Here is a 7851-nt window from a genome sequence, read left to right as displayed (position 1 = left end):
AGTGGTGCATCCTATAGATCTTGGGTAGTAGGTGACTTTGACTCCCTCCCTCAACCACATAAAAAAAGTCAAACATAAAGTAAAACACACAAGTACACCATACACATGCAAGTATGGGGTAAGTAAGCATGGAAAACTACATATAAATCATCCATCTAACTATCATCATGAAATAACTGAAATCACTAGAGGAATAAACATAAACAACTGAAATAACTAATTATCAAGTAGCTTATCAAATATATAATTGAGTATGAACTAACATCCCATCAAATTAGGTAACTGAGTACCACTAAATCATAACACAACCATAAAAGCTAGCCTAAAAGAAAATTAACAAAACATATGAAAAGTAAACTACGAGTAGGCACTACACAACACATAGTAAACATTTCTACTTGCACTGACAACATAGCTTGAAGGAATCACAAATGTTGTAACCTACACATACATGTGTATTAATATTTTCATTATAAGCTGCTTGCTTTGTGATTTTCATGTAAAAAGTGTGTTTCCTTGAATCTTTTGCCATCATGCATTGGAAATGATTATCTTCTTTTATTGGGTTGAGACTTGTGGTTTTGGTCACTTTGGGGTCACTATTACAAGTGCAACAGTAATAAGTGAGTCATTTATAATTGTGTGCACTATCTCCTATCAATCCATCAAGCACTTCTTCATTGATGATCATTGATATGGAATCCATTGCCACACATGATATTGGCCACCTATTAGGGTTGGGACACTCAAGCCTTCAGAGGGAAATTATGTACCCCAGTATCACTCCCAGTGTTCGAAGGGTCCACCTCACTGAAAATGATATGAAGGAGGGTAGTATATCTATGGCTCTAACCTTAACTACAATGCCTCTAAGGTTACTACCGTATAGTTGGACAATAACCACACATCTTCATTGTATTTATCCTCTTCCCCATTTATGTTCCTCTTCCTACTCTCTTTTCTTTTTCTCTAAGATCTTCATTTACGTTGATTTGGAATTTTCCAGGTCATCTGTGTATTTGGGGTTATTTTATTGGTGGTTACAATTTAGGAGCATTAAGGGAGTTCATTGACTATAATGCACTGTCTAGAGTTGTCCAAATAAATTTATTCACCGTCTCCACTCAATTGTACTTAGCATTCAGCTAGTCCATCGACTATAGTCCACAAATGTCCATGCTACACACACCTACTTTTATAATCTGTAATATTATGCATATTTTCTTCACTACTATTTCATACGCAAAGTATCATGCTTGTGTTTGCAGGCAGTTCTAAACTAAAATGGTGTAAGTTATGTATGCCTAATTAGGATTTTGAGTTTGGAAAATATGGAGAGGGAAACCCTTACAATTTCTAGCATCCTTTATTGTACTTATCTTTCTAAACTAGTATGTTAGCTAGTATTTTCATATTTGGATGATAGGATACTAAAACAACAGCAAGAGGAGGAAATAAAACTGATTGGGTATGTAAATATATTGTGATATATCTTGGGCAAAATTTAGAGTAAGAAATATAGATGTATTTCATCTTGTATCTCTTCGTAACATTTCCAAAACAAAGTGCAATCAACTAGGGCATACAAGATCACATATCATCTTGCAAGTGCTACACCACCTCCTACATATGTTCTTAATCAATGTATCAGATGGTAGGTGAGCTAAATATGATTGGTAAGTAAAATTTTCTTTAATGAACCCATTCAACATTTTTTCTTTAAATTCTTTTATGGTCCAGAGTATTGGGATACTATTGAATTTGAGATGGTCTAATAATTATTGTCAGTCTGAAGTTGTTTCTGGATTCAATTGTGTATCTATTTTCGCATCAATGTTTCGTATCACACTTTGTAATCCATCAAAATTATTCATCTATAAATGAAGGAGATTTCAAATTGAATATAAAATACACCAAGGGGACATGAAGTCTTGACATTATGTTCATACATTTAAAAATAAAACTTTTTGACCATATGTCTATCCCTAGCTAATGAATAACTTTGAAAGCTAGGACACAATTATTGTGAACTTGAAACCAATTTAAATTATAAAATTTGGTATCTATGGAGTTTGTACAATTACTACATATTGCAATGGCATATTTTGTACCTCTATTAAACAAACACGACCCATGTAACCAGCTTAAAATCATGGGTAGAGGAGGGCATATTTTGTGATATTGCTATCAAGATTTAGCTATGTAATTTTTGAGTCAATCAATGTGAATCCATATTTTGTACCACTAAAACATATTAGACAAATTTAAAATAAAATTTTGTATCAAGACTTAGTTTAATAACTTGGATACTCTTTAAGGTGAACAATTATTATAAGCTTGGTATTTAGTTGTTCTAAAATTGTTATGTAAATAGAGTGATTCATAGCTTTAGTAACCATCAATATTATAGAAGAGGATTATAATTATTTATTTTGAAATTAAGATTATATTAGTATAGACTATTATATGTTTTAAAAATATATTTAATTTTTTTATAAATGATTATTATGTAAATTTAGATATATTTAATAGTTTATGATGTTTTGAAATTATAAAGATAAGATTTAAGGTCTTTTCATTTATATGTTTGAATTATAATATGTAGTTTTATTACGTGTAAGATTGTTACATAAATTATTTTAAATTATATTGATAATTTTTTTTAAAAAAAAAATTTAAATTAAGATTTTAGAAAATATATTTTTAAATAATAAATATTTTGTTTTACATATTTAATGTTATCATATTACTTTTCATATTGTTAGTAATTTTTATTAAAGATTCTATATTATTGTTTATTAAATAATTATATATAATCAAAGTAGATTATAAATGTTTATCATGTTAAAGAAATAACTTTGTGAAGAATAATAGTCTTTTTCCATAAGCATTATGTATTATAATTTTGTGAACATATTTTTATTTCCTTTATATATTATAAGAAACAACACTATTTAATAAGTAATATTTCAAAAAAATATAAAATAAAAATAATTAAATATTTTTTTTAGGAAAATACAATTATAGTTCAAATTGTTTAATTTTTTTGACAAAATAAATTAGAACAAAATTATTTGTTTCAAGTCAAAATCTTTTCAATTCAAAATAACTATTGAACATTCATTTCTAAATCCATGTGAACAACCTATGGATTGAATATAACCCATATCTTATCGATTTATTTATCATTATTTTTTAATTGTTTGTCATTTAAAATAAATTTATAATGAATCATTGTAGGATAGAAATGCTATTATCATTGTATAATTAATAATGAATCTCCATATACTATACATCTTCCCCTTTGATATACTTGTACTTTATTGGGACATATAGGCTATCTTGATATCATACAACTGATCTACATTAAGTGCATGTAAATCTTATCAATAATTCTTTACTCGTATCACAAAATTCTCATGATTTAATATCATTCTCAATATCATGTTCTATTTGCAAGAGATGCATGTTACAAATAATAAACAAATGAAATATAGTATATTTATCATCATGCTCATGGTTACATGTTAAGTGTGTCCGACTTGAAGTAGTACTCGATGGATGACCTCATAGAAAATTTTGGATTCCATTCATTCTAGTGATAGGTGGGTTCTTATGAGTCACTACTCATGAAACATGGTTCAATGAGTTTGACTAAAAAGATATGTTTTTGAATCTTGATAAGAATATCATAATTTGACTTGCTATGGAAAAGATGTCTTACTTATCAATTGATGAAGCTAAGGGATTTTCTAATAAATGATTAATAAGAAAACAAAACTTGTTGAAGGTTTTGTAAATATGGTTGCCAGAAAAGTGGGCTTAACCTTGGAGGAAACAAATAGTTAACAAGACTACATTTATGCTAGAATATTTTATGGCAATTTGTAGAAATCAAATAAATGTACTAGCATGACTTTAAATTATCCAAAATTATGCTAATTGTGTAGAGATTTGCCTTGCGCTATAATACATGTTTTAACATCTTCAATTTTCTACACTTCTTTATGTGATGTTAAGCTTCATTTAAGCTTTCCAATTAAACACCTATTGACACATTCCTTGCACCTCCTTTGGGTGCAAGTGCTAGTTATTAACCCATCCCCTTGTCACATTTACCAACTCCTTAAACTCTTATACCTTTATTTTATCATAACAGATCTTATTTAAAACTAAAATTTTAATCTTGGATGTACTTTAGATCACTTTGGACAAGAGTTTATACAATTTTGTTTTAGATTAGGTAAAAATAGGTTTTGAGGGGACCTAAAACCTCTTATAGTTAGCTGAAAGATATATGAATAAAGTACCCTAGGTTTTACAAGGACCTGGAACCTAAAGTTCACAAAACATCAATAAGCCAAGTTTTACAAGGGCTTAGAACCTACCAAAATGTAATTTAAAGTTCAAAACTAGGTTTTACAAGGACCTAGAACCTAAAGTTAATAGTTAACAAAAGCTGAAAAATGAAACAACACTAGGAAAACTAGGACCAATAACCCAACTATAGACCAAAACCAACAGTTAAACTAACTCTTTGATAAACTTCACTAATTCCTTACTAGCCTCCACAATACCCTGAAGGGTTTCTTCTACATCAATGCCAGGAGCAACAACCACAACTTTCTTAGTGCCTTGTCTAGTTCTTTTACTAGGGCCACCTGAGATCTTGATAACAATAGGGGAAATATTCTCCCCATTGCTTCTTTTACCTATACTTGCAACAACATCACATAAACTAGAAGTGACCATTTTCATACGTTTCCCACTATCCTTTATTATTTATACAATTTTGTTATTATTATAATATAATAATAATTAATGTTATAATTATTATAATGTCACAAGTGTTAATATAATAAAGGGGATGTCCTGACTACCATTGGATGAACAAATATCAACATTCAAAAATGTATTTTGGGTCAATTTGGGTAGTACTCAACTTGTTTTCTCAAATGACTATGGAGAAAAGACACGTGACATACATGTATCACAAGTGACAGTTGACTAATCTCTATTCATTTAGACATGGTAAATAACATAGTGACATACACTATTAATACCATTTACATTATACTAGAAAGGGCCCAAAAGGGACACATCGACCACCATTCAATCAATAAAGATCAATGGTGCTAGATGTATTTTGGGTCAATTTCGACAATAATCAACTTGTTTTCTCAAATGCTCCTAGAAAGTAGAGATGCAACATACATGTATCAAGTGAGAAAAGAGTATGACATTGTGTACTGACACAACCTCTAAAGAGGCGCCAACCACCATTAGATCATCAAAGATCAATGACTGGATATGTATTTTAGGCTAATTTTGGCTACATAAATTAGTTTTTCAAAATTTTCCCAAAAAAGAAGTCTTCAGAAAGAAGTCTCTAACTCTATAGAGACAAAAAATAACAATAATTAGTAAAGTTAATCATGAATTATAATATAACCTCACATGTTTCATAATAAGTTATAATAAAATATTATATCTAATGTAGTAAAAGGTAGGATAATCCCAAAGAAGATGCCCTAGCCTCCCAAAAAACAACCACACATCGAAAAGAGTACGATAAAGCAATGACAAGACAACATCTGATATCAAATCACAACTCTTTATTCATAAATAAATGAATACGTGCAATATACCTTGCTATAAGGCCTTCTAGGTTAGGGCCAAATACAAACAACAATTACAATAACATTTCTGCAAGATCCAACAAGATCCACTTACAAACTCAATACCAGTTAGTCCAGATCCACAACTGGATAAGATCACCAAGAAAAACCACACTTGTACCCTTAGGTCCACCAAGAAATCCTCTAGTTCTCAAGTCACAACCCTAGATCTTCAAAATTTGCATCTACACAATCCCTTTCATTCCTCTGAATGAAAATAAATTCCCTAGCTATGTCAAAGACTCCACAAAACCCTTTACTTATACCCAACTAAGACACAAGTCATCCCAGTGCATAAAAAACTAAATTAAATCCCTTCCATTAAATATAAGTTGAGTGACAAGTTGACCACAACATAAATTAAATGCCAAAATTTGTCTCATAGACAACTTGGCATGAACAAAACCAAGACCAATACTAGCACTTGGCACATACAAGAACACTTGGTCAACACAAGATTGCTATAGTAACTTGGCATCCACTAGCTATAGTAACTTGACATCCACTGGCTATAGTAACTTGACATCCACTAGCTACAACTCGACAACAATAGAAAATTGGAAACTGCTGGTACTTCGTGTATATGAGCAATGTTAGTATGCTAATAGAAACCAAATTTAAATAAAGCTTCTACAAACTAAACAAAATTCATAAACTTCAAGATAGACTAAGATGAGCTCTCAATTGAGAATATGAGCCATTAATGGGCTCTCTCAATAAGAAGCTCTCTTGTTGAGTGGCTTTGTCTAAATAGATAGGATGTATGCTCAAGCTTATGCTACAAAAAGGGCTTCAAATGGAGTTGGAATTTGGGTGTGAGTGTATGGTTTTGATGTAAAATGGCTTCTTAAAATGGCATTATGACTTTACTTCATGGATTGTGTTATTTTGCGAAGGGGAAGGATCCAATTTATACGCAAGAGGCTTGAGGGATTGAGGGCTAAGATACAAGGATGTGAAAAAGCTTATGGAGGGCTCAAATTGCATGAGAGGAGAGCACATGGATTGTGCTTCCTTACAGCCAATCAAAGAGTGACACATGTCACATGGTGAGAGGATGGAGGAAAGGGGAAGGATGAGTCAAAAAAGGAGGCTCAAGGGATAAAATCTTCATAAAGACCCTCATAATGACTTGTAAGAGCAATAAAAGGGCTTCGAAGAGTCATTTATGGCCTAGTGGGCTTCATAAAGTTTTATGGTTGAGATATTTTGAGGGAGATGAGAGAAATTTTGACTTGGGCTTGATTAGGAGGGTTTTAAGCTTGCTTAGGCTTGTGCAAATGATTAGAGGATGGATTAGGATGGTTTAGGATTAGCTTAGGGATAGGCAAGTGGATGGCATTTAATGAGGGTGGGTGAAGGAGGAGATATTTGTTAACTTTGGCTTGGGTTAGTAAGTTTTAACCCATGTTTAGGGAATGTGACAAGGTTAGGAGGGGATTAGGATTAGGTTTAAAGACATCTTCTAGAAGAGTCTAGACTTTGGATGAGGATAAAGACTTTCTAGAATAGTCTAGAATTTCCTAGGATGAGGATGAAGACTTTCTAGAAGAGTCTAGAACTTCTTAGGACGAGGATAAATTAGATTTTTAGGAAATAAATAAATTTTTATTTATTTCAAGGGTTTGGGTTGAGGAGATATTTATTAAAACTTTTTTAATAAACATGAGGATTAATATTTAATCTTAATTAAATATTTTGAGTTGGGATTAGGGGTAGGAAATGATGGGATTAGCCTTTAATCAAAATTAAAGAAGGATTAGAAGATTTTGGAAGAGGTTAGTGGTCTTAAGGAAATTGGCCAAGTTTTGGGCAAAAATTTTTTTATTTATTTATTTTGGGTTTTTTGGTCAATTTATTAATTAAATAATTAATAAATAAGGAAATAATGTTTAAATAAGATTTAAACATTTTTGGGAGGGATTCCTTAATTAAATATTTTTAATTAAGATAAAGGGATTTAATGGCATAAAAATAAATAAATTAATAAATTAATTAATTAATTAATAAATGATGATGTCATCAGGAATTTTTCAGAAAATAAAAATACTTTATTTTCTAAAGGTTTTTAGGTGTCTACACTTGGATCCAACATGCAGAATCACAAGAAAGCCTAGGATGCTCTTGCATCAGTATAAATTGTACACCACAATGTGCACAACAGTTAATATCA

This window comes from Cupressus sempervirens, chromosome 7 (genome assembly GCF_028749045.1).
Source record: "Cupressus sempervirens isolate cs-2001-9-10 chromosome 7, ASM2874904v1, whole genome shotgun sequence".
NCBI classification, from domain to species: Eukaryota; Viridiplantae; Streptophyta; class Pinopsida; order Cupressales; family Cupressaceae; genus Cupressus; species Cupressus sempervirens.
The sequence above is the reverse complement of the archived record's forward strand: the minus strand, read 5'-3'. Positions refer to the sequence as shown.